Source organism: Mustela lutreola, chromosome 9 (assembly GCF_030435805.1).
Source record: "Mustela lutreola isolate mMusLut2 chromosome 9, mMusLut2.pri, whole genome shotgun sequence".
Lineage (NCBI taxonomy): Eukaryota > Metazoa > Chordata > Mammalia > Carnivora > Mustelidae > Mustela > Mustela lutreola.
In genome coordinates, this window is record NC_081298.1 from 70335308 (window position 1) to 70351081 (window position 15774).

General features: G+C 45.3%; 1 protein-coding gene across 2 annotated transcripts in view; it reads right to left on the minus strand.

Moving 5' to 3' along the window:
* The window catches only part of FAM178B (family with sequence similarity 178 member B), a 111698-nt gene extending 102642 nt beyond the window's left edge, over positions 1-9056 (minus strand). For both annotated transcript variants that reach the window (XM_059134661.1, XM_059134662.1), the window contains exon 1: positions 8940-9056. The gene's annotated coding sequence lies outside the window, so the exon portion shown is untranslated. The remainder of the gene's footprint in view (positions 1-8939) is intronic.
* Positions 9057-15774: the final 6718 nt, after the last annotated feature.

A 15774-nucleotide genomic window follows, 5' to 3' on the forward strand; every position in this document is an offset into this window, starting at 1 on the left:
GTTAAGTTTGAAAACATTAATCTCACTGATCATCTCCATTGAAACTCTTGAGTGACCAGGTGCATTGTCACTGAGCAGTTTTTTTTTTTTTTTTTAAGATTTTTAAAAAAAATATTTTATTTATTTATTTGACAGAGAGAGAGATCACAAGTAGGCAGAAAGTCAGGCAGAGAGAGAGGGGGGAGCAGGCTCTCCGTTGAGCAGAGAGCCTGACGTGGGGCTCAATCCCAAGACCCTGAGGCCACAACCTGAGCCGAAGGCAAAGGCTTAACCCACTGAGCCACCCAGGCGTCCCCTTAGCAGTAATATTTTAAAAGAAATCTTTGTTTCTGAGCAGCAGAAAGGGTTGACACACTGGGTTTAAAGCGTTTAGTACACCTTGTTGTAAACAAATGTGCTGTCACTCAGGCTTTGTTGTCCCATTTCTAGAGCACAGGCAGAGTAGATTTGGCAAAATTATTATTTTTTTAAAGATTTTATTCATTTATTTGACAGAGAGAGATCACACATAGGCAGAGAGGCAGGCAAAGAAAAGGGGGGGAAGCAGGCTCCCCCACTCAGCAGAGAGCACGACATGGGGCCCGATCCCAGAACCCTGAGATCACCACCTAAGCCGAAGGCAGAGGCTTAACCCACTGAGCCACCCAGGTGCCCCAATTTGGCAAAATTCTTAAGGGTCCTAGGATTTGGGGGAATGGTAAATGAGCAGCGGCTGCAACTTAAAACCACCAGCAGCATTAGCCTCTTACAAGAGTGCCAGCCTGTCCTTTGAGGCTTTGAAGCCAGGCATTGACTTCTCCTCTCTATGAAAGTCCTGGATAGACTCTTTTTCCAGTAGAAGGCTGTTTGTCTACATTGAAAATCTCTTCTCTTCTCGATCCTCCATCTTCTGGATGACTTGCTGCAGCTTCTCCATCAGTATGTGCTGCTTCACCTTGCATTTGGATGTCATCGTGATGGCTTCTTTCCTTAAACCTCATGAACCAGTCTCTGCCAGCTTCAGACTTTACTTCTGCAGCTTTCTCACCGCTCTCAGCCTTCACAGAATGGAAGAGAGTTACGACCTCGCTCTGGATTAGGCTTTAGTTTAAGGGAATGTTGTGGATGGTTTGATCAGACTTTCTCCAGATTACTGATAGGCTCTTTCACTTTCTTCCTGGAGCAGCAATTTAAATTTCCTTCCAGAACCCTTCCTTCACATTCACCACTTGGCTGTTTTGGAGCTTTTGGCCTGTCTTGGCTTTGGACACGCCTTCCTCACTAGACTTAAACATTCCTAGCTTTGATTTAAAGTGAGGGACGTGCAACTACTCTTTTCACTTGAACTCTCAGAGGCCATTAAAAGGTTATTAATTGGCCTAATTTCAATATTTCTGTGTCTCGGGGCACGTGGATGGCTCAGTGGGTTAAAGCCTCTGCCTTAAGCTCAGGTCATGATCCCAGGGTCCTGGGATCCAGCCCTGCATCAGGCTCTCTGCCTGCTTGTGATCTCTGTCAAATAAATAAATAAAATCTTAAAAAAATATTTCTTTGTCTCAGGGAAGAGGGAGGCCTTAAGGAGAGAGAGGGAGAGAGATGGGGGAATGACTCGTTTATGGAATAGTTAGAGCACACGTAACATTTGTTGTTTGTTTGCCATCTTATGTGGGTGAGGTTCAAGGAGCCCAAAACAATTACAAGAGTTACACTGAAGATCACTGATCACCATAACAAATATAGTAATAATAAAGTATGAAATACTATGAAAATTATCGGACTATGACACAGAGGCACAAAATGAGCAAATGCTCTTGGGAAAATGGCCCCAGTAGAATTATTAAATGCAGGGTTGCCACAAACCTTTAATTTGTAAAAAAATTCATTATCTGTGAAGCACAATAATGTGCAATAAAATAAAGTATGCCTGTACCATGGACTCGGTGGCTTAAACAACAGATTTATTTCTCATAGTTCTGGAGGCTGAAAGTCCAAAACGGAGGTGCTGGCAAAATAGGCCTCTTTCTGAGCCATTTCTCATGGTTTGTGGGAGACTACTCACCTGCTGTGTTCACATGACCTCTCTTTGGTGTGCTTGTGGGAGAGAGAGACAGATTGTGTGTGCTGGCTTCTTCCTCTTATAAGGATACTAATCCTATCATGGGGTCCCACTGTCAAGGCCTCCTCTAACCTTAATTACCTCCCATAGGCACCATCTCTAAATACAATCATATTGTGGGTTACAACTTCAGTGCATGAATTTGGGGAAAGACACAATTCAATCCATACTGACATGCAATATACCACGCATCACTGCACTACAGGTAAATCAAATTAATCACTTTAAAGAAAACTTGCGTACAGAAAAGTATACCAGGGTAAGAATATAGCTAGATGAATTTTCACCAAGTGAACACCCCAGGAAACCATGGCCAGAAAAAAAAAAAGACGGCATATACTAGCACCCCACAGTCCTCTCCATGTTCCCTTCCAGTCAGCATGCCACCCTCTGCCCCCTACACAAGACTAAACACCACAGATTTGTTTTGTCTGGGTTTTGAATAATGCATAAATGGAATCACACATGATGGATTCTTTTTTTTTTGGTCTGGCTTCTTTTGTCCAGTGTTATGTTTGTGTGTGTTCATCTTCATTGTTGTGTGGTATTCTGTTCCATGAATACAGGCTTAACTCATTTGTTGGAAGACATCTTCACTGTTTCCAGTTTTTCACAATTATGAATAATGCACTATAAATGTTGTTATACTTGCCTTTTGTACACACACTCACATACCCAATCACACACATTTTTAATGGGAGTGCACTGAGGTGTCAACCTGATGGGTCACAGGAATAGCTTTGCTCATTTATGGTAGATAAGTTCAGAGTTTCAAGGTGGTAGTATGAATTTACACTCTGTATGCCATTTGCCAGTTCTTCTCATCCTACCCTTGCCAACACTTGAGACTGCCAGTCTTTGAAATGTTTACCATTCTAGTAGGTAGGTACTGGTTTCTCATCGCATTTTTTATTATAAATTTTCATTTTCCTGCTTCTAATAGGATTGGACATTTTTTTTTCATATGGTGTTGTCTGCCTGCATATCTTATTTTATAAAGTATCTGTTGCCCAATTTCTACTGAGTGTTCCTTAATATTTTTTGGCCTGTGGGCATTCTTGTATATTCTCAGGGTGAACCCTGTCAGTTTTATGTGTTATAAATATTTTTCTCCTGTTGTATGGCTTAACTTTTTACTCTCTTAATAGTAGGTCTTTAAAGAAAAAATCTTAAGTTCAATGTAATCTAATTTATCAACATTTTCTTCTATGATTAATGTGTTCTGTGTCCTGTTTAAGAAATTGTCTCCATCCCAAAGTCATGACATATTCTCATGTCAAGTTTTTGAATTTTTATTATTTTATAATTCACATTTGGATCTATAATCCTCACAAGACACATTTTAATTTTTATTGATGTGTAACTTTCAGAAGGTGCACAAATCTTAACTATTTAGCTTGATGAATTTATACACATATATACAAAAGTATAAATAGTTGACTTTTAAACAACATAGGCTTGAACTACATGGGTCCACTTAGAAGTGAATTTTTTCTGTAAATACAGTACAGCACTATAGATTTTCTCTTGTGATTTTCTTTTTTTTTTTAAGATTTTTAAAATTTATTTATTTGACAGACAGAGATCACAAGTAGGCAGAGAGGCAGGCAGAGAGAGAGGAGGAAGCAGGCTCCCTGCTGAGCAGAGAGCCCTATGTGGGGCTCGATCCCAGGACCCTGAGATCATGACCCGAGCCCAAGGCAGAGGCTTTAACCCACTGAGCCACCCAGACACCCCTCTCTTGTGATTTTCTTAACATTTTCTTTTTTCCAGCTTACTTCCTTGTAAGAAAACAGTAGATGATACACATAACATACAAAATATATATTAATCGATGGTCTACGTTCATGGTAAGGCTTCCAGTAAACAAAAGGCTGTGAGTAATTAAATTTTTAGGGAGTCAAAAGTTATATATGCAGATTTTCAACTGTGCAAGGAGTTGATGACTGAACCCTTATGTTGCTTAAGGGTCAACTTGTATATGTGTGTCTATGTGTCTGTGTGTGTCTAGGTGTGTGTGTGTGTAACTACGCAGATACTGAACATCTCTCACACCCTGGAGGGATCTCTCATACCTTTTTCCGTCAATAACCCCCAAAGGTAACAAGACCCTGCCTGTAACACCATCAACTGTTTTGCCTGTTTTTGAGCCTTATATGCATGGAAGCGTATATCTGGTGCTCTTTTGTATCTGATTATAATTTGCTCAACATCACAAAAGTGAGATTCATCCACATTGCTGCATGTTGTAACTCTTTGCTCATTTCCATTACTGTAGAGAATCCCATCATATGAATGCCTCACAACTTATTTATCCACTCTCCTGATGGACATGTGGATTGTTTCTTATTTCAGGCTATTATGAATAAAGTTGCTATGAATATTCTTGTGCATGTCTTTTGAAGGATATAAATACTCATTTCAGTTGACTGTCTACCAGGATACACAAAATTTTGAAGTTACCATACTACAAAAGCCATTTAGATCTGTCAAGTTCTCCCTGCCAAGTATGTATAGCATATTTAAAAAAAATATTTTTATTTATTTGACAGACAGATCACAAGTAGGCAGAGGCAGGCAGAGGGAGAGGAAGGGAAGCAGGCTCCCTGCTGAGCAGAGAGCTTGATGTGGGGCTCGATCCCAGTACCCTGGGATCATCACCTGAGTTTAAGGCAGAGGCTTTAACCCACTGAACCACTCAGGCGCCCCTGTATAGCATATTTTAATTGCTCCCCCATCCATAATTCTTATAAGAAAAAAGTGAAGACCTTTTCTACTTCTTTGAAATAATTTCATACCCCAAATTGCAAAAACCACACAAAAAATGTCCATATACTCTGCATCAAAATTCCCCTATGTCAACATTTCACTATATTTGGTTTATCATTAATTATCGCGTGTGTGTGTGTGTGTGTAGGTGTATGGTCTTGACAATTTTTTTAAAGATTTTTTTTAAGGTTTTATTTATTTGACAGATCGAGATCACAAGTAGGCAGAGAGGCAAGCAGAGAGAGAGGGGGAAGCAGGCTCCCCGCTGAGCAGAGAGACTGATGCGGGGCTCAATCCCAGGACCCTGAGATTATGACCTGAGTGGAAGGCAGAGGCTTAACCCACTGAGCCACCCAGGGGCCCCTGGTCTTGACACTTTTGAAGAGTATTGGCCAGTTACTTTGTAGACTCTATAAATTTGGGTTTGCGTGACATTTCCTCATGATTAGGTTCAGGTTATATGTTTGGAGCAGGAATACACAGATGTGAGATGTGCTTTTCTCAGTACATCGTATCAGAAGGCACACTGCCGTGATTTGTCCCATTACTGCTGCTGTTAATTTTAATCACTAGGTTAAGGCAGGCTCTGCCAGGTTTCTCCACTGTAATACCACTATTTTTCCCTTTGTTATTAATCAGTGTCTTAAGGGAAATGCTTTGAGATTATGTAAATATCCTGTCTCTCGTCCTACTTTCATTTCCTAGTTTTACCATCCATTGATGATTCTTTTTAAAATGTTTAATTCCAGGATAGTTAACATACAGTGTTATTCCAGTCATGATTCTTGCCTGAAATAATTTTTATGGAAGTAGGTAAAAACTAGTTTTGGCTTTTAATACCTTCAAGTTTTTCAAAAAATCTTACAGCGATAATCAGGGTTTGTCACAAATCCAACTGAAATCCAGAAGCTCACCAGACATTTATCCATAAAAATACCCCCAAAGTCACCTTAAGAGATTAAAACCACCCCCCCCCCCAAAAAAAAAGCAAACTGGTGATGGCAGTGGCAGCATTTTCTAGCAAAGTGCAGCCACCCCCTGGGAGCCTAAGAGTCAGCCAAAGAATACAGAAAAGGAACTCTACTCAAAGTCCTCACTTCTGTACAAACCACCCCGAGACCATCTTGGTGCAGGCTGAGAAAAGATGTTTTGCATGTTCAAAGCATCTCATTCTAGAAGGAGCACCTTGGTCCGCCAGGGTGGGAATGGGGAACCAGGGTCAAGTCCTGCAGATCCTGAGGGCCCCTGGAGTTCAGCCTGTGTCTTCCCTGGAGATGAAGCAGAAGGTGAACTTTGCCCTTTTGTTTCCAGGAGAGTCTCATTCACCTTCCTAGCTTTCCTGAGGCTGGGACCTGCTCACCTGCTTAGGCAGCAGACCCAGCAAAATCAATCCATAGAGATCCTAATATACTGTGGGTTAACTAGTGAGGCTCTCTGGGAGCCAAGTCACCAAGTACGTTGACATATTAGCAGATTCCGATTTATAAATGGATGAAGTCCCAAAAGCTCATTCTGTGAGCCAAGGGTGAGAAATAATGGTCTCAGTAGGTTAGCTCCCCAAATCAATAACTCAGAGAACAGTTGCACAGAGGACTGAGGGCTGAGAAGACAACCTTCACTTAGAACATGATCCCTGCAAGATGAAGACTTTGACTCAAGCACCAGGAAGACAACCTGCTTCAACTTGTGCAGTGCAGTTTTACTCAGTAAGATGCAACTTAGATGCAACAATGCATCAAGCATTGTGCTGAGTCCAGGAAACCCAAGGGTGGGTAAGACATGGCCTCTGTCTTTGAGGGGCTTATAGCAATGGGAAGTTTCTGCCAGCAGTAGACCCAAGGTCACCAAGACTCCAATGGATGGTGGGGCATGGATCCACAGTCCCAAGAGGTGTATTCAGACTGGTTGGTCATGAGCAGTCTGAAGGGTGAGGGCTGCCTGCCCAGTGGGCAGCTAAGCTTGGCTGCTACAAAGCACATTTCTCTCAATCTACCAGTGGTTATATGCTGGTCCAATATTACCAGGAAAGGAGAACGATCCACCAGCTGTTTCTTTTCTCTCTGACCCATAAAGTAATACAGCTTTCAGACCTGTTCCTGTTGTTCCAGCTTTTATCAACCCCTTCCTTTGTGTCCCTTAAACACATTAGCATATAAAAGGTCATCTTTTCTGCCTGAGTCTCCAACTCTGAATCCTGCAATTGCTGGACCAAGGCCACAGCAGGCTATAATACTTCTGGGATGCCAGAATTTTAAGAGCATCATGCCTTTCTTCTTCTTCTTTTTTTTTTTTTTCCACAAAGATTTCATTTTTAAGTCATCTCTATACCCAACATAGGGCTTGAACTTAAAACCCTGAGATCAAGAGTTGCATCCTTTAACGACTGAGCCAGCCAGGTGCCCCAAGCACCATGACTTTCTATGCCACCAAGAAAGACAAAAAGCTGCCAAGTGAACAGTGACGCAAAGGACGACACAGCCCAACTTCAGAACTATTGACTTGTGAACAAAGATGCACGCAGGAATTAGTTAGAAATGATCATTCTGGATAATCTGACATGCTCCAAGACAGGAACACAGGAGGAGATAAAAAGACATCCCATTCAAATGGGGAAACACACTCAATATCTGAACTTGACTTCTCCTTCTGTCCTTTCCCTCCCAAACCCCAACACCAACCAGCCACGGCCTATTCCTCCTCCATCACACCCATATTCTTTCCAGGCTAAGGAGTGAAGCCATCTGGTTTCACCATGCTCCCTCCTCTCCCATCCAGCCCAGGGACTGTGGGTCCAACTGCCCACCTCATCCCACTGCAGGGTGAGTACCTCCTGAAATCCTGCAAACCCAGGCCCAAAGCCTGGACCATTCAGCCTCCCTCCACAACCCTCCCACTCTCCATCACTGGCCCACAGTGTGATTTCAACATGTTGCCCCACATTTTGTTCTTTTGCTTTCCTCCCTACAAGAAAAATAAAGTAATCTGTCTTAAACTGTAGCCATAAGGTCAGATCATTATGGAATCCAAAATGTTTGGAGTCTTTTTTTTTTTTTTTAAAGATTTTATTTATTTTATTTGACAGACAGAGATCACAAGTAGGCAGAGAGGCAGGCAGAGAGAGAGAGAGAGAGAGGAGGAAGCAGGCTCCCCGCTGAACAGAGAGCCCGATGCAAGACTCGATCCCAGGACCCTGAGATCATGACCTGAGCCGAAGGCAGCAGCTTAACCCACTGAGCCACCCAGGCGCCCCAAAATGTTTGGAGTCTTGATGTAAAAAAAGGATCCAAGATTCACTGAGACTATGACAACAGTCCTGTTTTTATGAGTATTGCCTTTTTCAAGATGCCTGACTCCTAAGACATTGCTTTATGTCTGTCCTTTTAAACAAATATTTAATAGCTTAGGAATGTTAGGGAGAGCAGCAGCTCTGGTTAGCAAGGCCTCAGCATGCAATCTGAAAGATGAAATGAGGTAAGTTTTATCCACAAATAAAGTCAAACAGTCTCCAGTATTATAAACTGCACATCCATCAACCTGGGCATGGGCTGGGAACAGAGAGCCTTTCTGGAAAGAAAATAGCAGCTACTCTTTGCGTCCTAAGGAAACACTGGAAACACACACACACACACACACACACACACACAGAAAACCACCAAATCAACCCAAACATAAACCAATTCTCAAGTTAGTCTGAAGGAAATTCCGTCCCAACAAAGCAAATTATGCCTTGGAGACTGTGCCACCCCAGAGAGGAGGGCCAGCCCTGGGTCCAGCAAGGCGTCCGGGTCAGAATAACACACAAGAACACGTGCTGAGCCGAGAAAGCCGTGAGAGCTCAAACAAGCAGGCGGGCGGCTGGGCCGCTTCTGACCACGGCGGGCTTGGGACAGCCGGCAGTCCCAGCTGGGCTGGGCGGGCAGGGCTGGGAAAGGGGGGGCCCGGAAGGGTGTGGAAGCCCGGGCCCAGACCTGGAGGAGGGGGCCGGCTCGGCGGGGAAAGGAAGCCGGGGTAGGCTTCCTGGACGGTGGGGCTGGAAGGACAGAGGACCGCGCTGGGGAGAGGAGCGGGTTCCTACCTCCAGAGCCGCCCGAGGCCTCCCCGCGCCCGCAGCGTGGCACCCGCGGGTTGCTCCTGGGCAGGCAACAGCCGTCCAGCATCCAGGAGCGCGCGCCGACAGCGCCCCCAGCGGGCCCATCCCCCCAGCCTCCGCCACGTGCGTCGCCACGTGCGTCCCCACGTGCGGGCCACGCGCCGGGCCGGAAGCCTCCGGGTGGGCAGCCCTCCCTACATAGAGGCGTCTCTGAGCTTTTGATCTCCGCCATCTGGGGCTTCCGGGCAGAAGAGGACAGTGGGGCCCAGAGGGACAGGGCTACTTGGCAAGGACACTGGCAGAAGGGGCTACGCCAACATTTGAACCCTGGCCCACTGCGGCCTCTCCACCATCAGACCACTTGAGGGTCTTTCCCAAGTAAAGACACCCACCGTGGTGTGTGTTGAGAGCGCTAGGCTCATAGCCTCCATCCGTGATTATAATTCACCACGTTTTGCTTTGAGAACAGATATGTGTGTCCTGGGCACGTGTATCTGAGTGTGTGTGAGTGTGCATGCGCTTTGGAGGATGTCGGCCCCGGCAGAATCATACTCCAGGATCCCTGGTTGATCCCGGACGGACGCCGGACACCGGGCCTGGCCCCCGAGCTAGGCCATTTACACACATTCATTCTCAGCCTGTCCTGTCATCAATTAAGACCCATACCCTATTCTTCTGGGGCACTGATTTTTAATTAGGCATCATGAATAGCTAATTAATCGTCCTCCTGTGTGGTTTAACAGGCAGGAGGTGGGTAGAGCTGAGCTGAGCTGGCTGGTGCTACCCCGGGCACTTTGGCTCACCCATACCCAGAGGAAGCCCCTCTGCTGGGGCCAGGAGCAAGAGAAGGCAGAGGCCTTGGTATGTTGGAAGACCTTCCTAGCAACACTGCTACTTGACGTTACTTCCTTGGATCATCTCCTCTAGGAGTTTGGGCCCATTTATTCTGATTTCCATTTGTTAAAAGGGATATTGAAGAGGTTAAAATGATTCCGTCTGAACTCCTTCCTGTTCTTTGGAGAATGCTTAGTATTAATTTTTTATTTTTTAATTTTTTTTTACTCCTGCTATTTTAAATGTTTTAAACATACATAGGTAGATTAATTTGAATGAGCATCATTTGAAAGTTTAATATGAACTAGTGAGTCAGCCCCAGGCAAAGTTGAAAATACTAACCTATACAAGAATAATCCTTTTTCTTTTGTCTCTTCTCTTCTCTCTCTCTCTCTCTCTCTCTTTTTTTTTTTTTTTTAAGATTTTATTTATTTAGTTGAGAGAGAGAAAGGGGGATGGAGGGAGAGGGGAGAGCATAGAGGGAGAATGAGAGGATGAACAGACTCCCTAATGAGCAGAGAGCCTGACGTGGGCCTAGTTCCCAAGACTCTGAGATCCCAGGACTCTGAGATCACGACTTTGAGCTGAAGGCAGGTGCTTAACCGAATGAGCCACCCAGGTACCCACAGAAGAATAATCCTTTTTCAGGATACAAATGCTTCCACCAACATTAGCTCATTTCATCTTCACTGTGGGCTGGAAGGCACTTTGACTACTCTCATTTTCTAGGGGGAAGAAATTGAGGCTTGGAGGCCACCTCCCTGGCCCAGGGCCATACACTGGGGTATGAGAACCCACATTTAAGCCCAGGGCTCTCATTGCTACTGGCCTGTCTTTCCCCACATCTCCCAGGGTTTTGCTCTCGTTTTTAGTAAAAAAAAAAAAAAAATCTGTGTTCCCAGGAGTCTTTTGAATAGTGATCCTAGAGCTGGGATTGACTCAGGGGAGATGGGTTTTAAGTCAGTTGGTCTTGCTCTTTCCCAGGTCCACATGTGAGTAGCTGTTTATTCTTCTATTGGCCAGCCTGGAGTGACAATTTCTTTCTTTTTAAAATTTTTTTAAATTTATTTTTATTTATTTTATTTTTTTTAAGTTTTTTTTTGTTGTTGTTTATTTGACAGAGATCACAAGTAGGCAGAGAAGCAGAGAGAGAGAGAGACAGAGAGAGGAGGAAGCAGGCTTTCTGCTGAGCAGAGAGGCCGATGCAGGGCTTGATCCCAGGACCCTGAGATCATGACCCGAGCTGAAGGCAGAGGCTTTAACCCACTGAGCCACCCAGGCGCCCCCCCCCCCCCTTTTTTAAAGATTTTATGTATTTATTTGACAGAGAGAGATTACAAATAGGCAGAGAGGCAGGCAGAGAGAAGGGGAAGCAGGCTCCCTGCTGAGCAGAGAGCCGGATGTGGGACTTGATTCCAGGACCCTGAGACCATGACCTGAGCTGAAGGCAGAGGCTTTAACCCACTGAGACACCCAGGCGCCTCTGGAGTGACACTTTCTTTTCTTTTCTTTTTCTTTCTTTCTTTCTTTCTTTTTTTTTTTTTTTTTAAGATTTTATTTATTTATTTGACAGACAGAGATCACAAGTAGGCAGAGACACAGGCAGAGAGGAGGCAGAGAGGAGGCAGAGAGAGAGGAGGAAGCAGGCCCCCTGCTGAGCAGAGAGCCCGATGTGGGGCTGGATCCCAGGACCTGAGATCATGACCTGAGCCGAAGGCAGAGGATTAACCCACCGAGCCACCCAGGCGCCCCTGGAGTGACACTTTCAATTATTTTATTCATTTATAGCTTCTCCTTCATGTAATTGTCTTTTATTGATCATCTAGCAGGTGCTACATACACTATCTACATTGTAATTCAATCTTTTTAATGACACTACAAACAGGAAATTGGAGGGTCAGAGAAATTCCCCAAGTTATAGAGTTGCTAGGTGCAAGACCATCTGAATCCATGTTTCTGACTCCACAGTGTATACCTTTTACTCTATCCTCCACTGTCTGATTTCAAAAGAGGTACTGGAGAAAAGATAATTAAAAAAAAAATCAAAACCACGAAGAGGAGAAAGAGCCACATTTTGGCCAGATGGGCTAATGTGATTATGTGAATGAGTATTAAGCCTGTCTCTGAGCTTCTTGGGGGCAAGAGATAAAAATGTGTGTTGGGGGGATGCACACAAGGGGCTACATGCTTCTCTATATAATACAGAATCTCTATGGTAGAAGGAAATACATTTTTTCCTATTTTCAGTTACAAAAGTAACTTCTCATATAGGATCTTATACAAGGACATTACTAACAAAATTAAGAAAATTTTTAATAACCAGTCCATGTACAGCAAAAGACATAAACAATTGTCCTGTGTAATGAATTCATCCTTTCAGTAGTCATTCAGCACTGAGCAGCTATCATGCATTGGTCGCCTAGATCCAAAACCAAGCAAAAAGATAATCACCCTGTGGTGTAATCAATCCCCTAATGGAAACAGGCCCAGTACTCTAGGAGCCCACATGAGTGGGATAACAGCCCTGCGGGTCGAAGTCTGATGACCTCACAGGTGAGATATGTTTGCCCACAGTCTTGGAGTTGGAGTTGGAATTGCAACTCATTTCCAGAAGAAGGAAAAGCTTTCAAGGAAAAGAGACTAGAATGTGCGAAGGCATGGATGTAAATAGTGTGTTTGAGGCCTGGAATGCCAGGTGGGGAAGGACAGAACTCATAGGGGATAGTCCGCCTAAGGAGAACCTTGAGGGCCATGCAAAGGGTTTCCTTGGCAGGATATCTGACCGAGTACTAAAGGAGCAGAGGGAGGTGGGAAGCGGGTAGGCAGCTTAGCTGGGGAGGGTGGGCTGGAAGTGGAATGAGGGCTCCGGTAAGGCCTGAATGACAGAAATCGCCCCTGTGGAGATCAACCTCCAGTGGAGGAAGAAGAGCCAAGAGGCCAAAAGGAAGCTTAGTTTGAGTGAAGGCAAGGAGGAGGCAGCTGACTACCAGAAGATAGCTGAGAGAATGAGGTTATAAACAGAGTCTGGCAAATAGGGGGCCAAGGGTGAACTTAGCAACAGAATTTCAGGGCACCATGGGGTCAAACTGTAGGTTGGGTGGCACTGTAAGTGGCCACTGAAGAGGCAGACACAGGGACGGAGCCATTCTTCGAGAATTCTAGAACTGGATGGAAGAGGCACTGACCTGAGGAAAGACTTGGGTCTCAGCACCCTTGAAGGTCAAGGGAAGGTGCCTGATGCAGGGTGAGGGGGAAGAGCCCATCAGGTGAAGGAGCAACCTTGGGGAGGAGAGACCCAGTTTCTCCAAGACCAGCAGGAGGGGATGAAGGAAAGGGAAGAGGAGGGTGAAATAGGAAACAGAGGGAAAGGAGGCTGGGTGAGTTCTGGTCTGCTCCTCAGTGAAATACAAGATGGGCGGAGCTGGGGCTTCAGGACCGTGAAGGAAAGAACTGCCAAGCTCCCAACATGAAGGCTCAGCCAAGAGTGACAGTCACAAGCTTCTTGTGGGACATGACTTTCTCTGGCAGTGCTTGCCAACGTGGGAGAAGGAACCCAGAAAACAGATGGTCAGGCATATTTAGCATTGGGTACCATGGACCATGGAGCAAGGACCCGAGAATGACAGTACAGCTGAACCACTAAGCAGACATCATCTTAGGTGGGAAGGGGGTAGGCACCTCTCCACCCCTGTTCTTCGCCTGGGGTCTGTCCTCCATGGGCTGTACCAATGGACTCCTTGCCCTCTGGTTGCTGGTTAGGGTCACTTTGCTCTTCACCCCCGCCCTGCCCTGTCTGCCAAGGCTCTGGCAGTGGCACAATTCCTCCTGCTGCTCAGCACTCTCCAGGTGTGAAGACCATCGGGTCCAGGGTGGCCATCCCTGGTCCTCAAGACCCCTGGGGCTGCCTCAACCCTGCTACCCTTTTGCAAACAGTCCTTTACTCACCTCTGCTGTGGGAGTCAGTGTGTCCTGATTGAGTCAGGAAGAACAAGTCCCAGGGGTCTGCCCAGCAGGATTGGGATGGAGGGAGATGGAGGAAAGAGGTGAAAGGAAGACGTGGAATGGGGAAAGAAAGGAAAATTAGGATTTCCCAGGTGGAGGATACTTTCCTCTCTGGAAGAATAAAGGGGGCTCTGTGGGATGGAGAAGAGGGTCACTGGATGAGAAAATGGTTCTGGGAGGGGAAGGGTGACAATTCACATTGGTCCTGTGCTGCTCTACTGGTTGACTACAACCAGTGCTTTTGTTTCTTACACACACACACACACACACACACACACACACACACACAATCCTCCTCTGATCTCTGTGAGCCCCAGCCACCGCCAGACCCCATTCTAGCAGCAGGTCCAGGTAACCCATTTTGGACTTGTGGCATCTGCAAAAAATTTCTGATTTGTTCTGACCTGGCTTTGCTGCACAAAAGGTCCTAGCTTCCAGCAGGCTGCTGGAGGTTCAGCCACTTTATCATACCTTCCTTAGGCCTCCCTAGGTGGCCCTTGAGGTCTCGGTTGACCCTGGCTGAAGCAGGATCCCAGCAGGCCTGCACACAGCAACACTCTCTACCATCCCTCCCCCCACCCCCACCTAACTTGTTATAATAAAAAATCAGCCACACACACACACCTCTGTAAGTGGTCAGGGCAACAGAAGTGCATATTAGATCTCTTTTATGACCTCATTCTTTCAAGCTTGTGAGCACTCTGCCCAAACCAAGAACAACAACTCACCCCTACCAATTTCTTGTGATCAGTTCAAGGAAGAAGCCTCCCTTAACTCCCTTTGAATAGGCACCAGCCTTGAGCCATGGAAAGGATGCAAGAAACCTCCTTAACATTCAAGAGTCTCTGCAAGTCAATAAGATAAAGAACCCCCTAATAAGAATATGAATATAATCAATTAAAAAATGTTTTCTTCATTTCTGGATAGGTAATACATTCACATAGTTAAAACAAAACCCAAAATAGTGTTAAGAGGTCTGCAGGGGGTCTCAGTCCCGCCCTGCCTCCGTGGCCTGTTCCCCCACCAACCACCACCACTCTCTCGCCGCCACAAATACACAGAGGTAGCTCCTTGTATTAGCTTCCTTTGTATCCTTCCGGAGATCTGGGTAAATCCAAGCAACTATGAATATAGCGAATAGGCCATTTTATTTTTAAAGATTTTACTTAAGTATTGGAGAAAGAAAGAGTGAGAGAGAGAGAGAGAGAGTAGAGGGACAGGGAGAAGCAGACTCCCCACTGAGAAGGGAGCCTGAGGTGGGGCTTGATCCCAGGACCCTGGGATCATGGCCTGAGCCCAAGATAGACACTTAACCGACTGAGTCCCCCAGGCATTCCAGGGATGGCCCATTTAAAGCCAGCATTAACTCAGCACTGATAGCATGTTAGGCACAGTTATGAACGCTTTACAAGTGTTAACTCATTTGGTCCTCACAACAGCTCCAGAGGTAGGTCTTACGCCCAACAGAAAGAAAATAAAACAGGCAAAAAGAGATTAAGGAGCTTGTCTGAGTGGCTGAGCCTGGCAGTTCACAGCGGAGGAAATGCAAATGGCCATGTGAAGAGATGCTCAGCTGCGCTGGAGGTCAGGGAACCGAAAATGCAAATACCAACAGCATCTCATTTTTTACCCACCCACAGGGTAAACTTTGCAAAAGGTGGGGAACTCTCAGCATGTGGAGGGGGGTTCTGGCACTCACATGCCCTGCTGGTGGGAACAGGAACTGTTGCAAACTTTTGGGAAACACAATTTGGCAGAATTTATTGGTGTTTGATGTACACACCCTCCAAAATAGAAGGCCAGGTGTACACAGACATGCACTGCAGCATTGTTTGAGAGGGAAAATGTTCTAAATATTCATCAAGGGGGAAATGGGTAGATGACAGTATATTTATAGTAGGAAACACTAGTGGCAATTACATCAAATGAGTGGGATCTACAAGTATTGATCTGATGTCTAAAAAATATTTTTTTAAAAAACAAC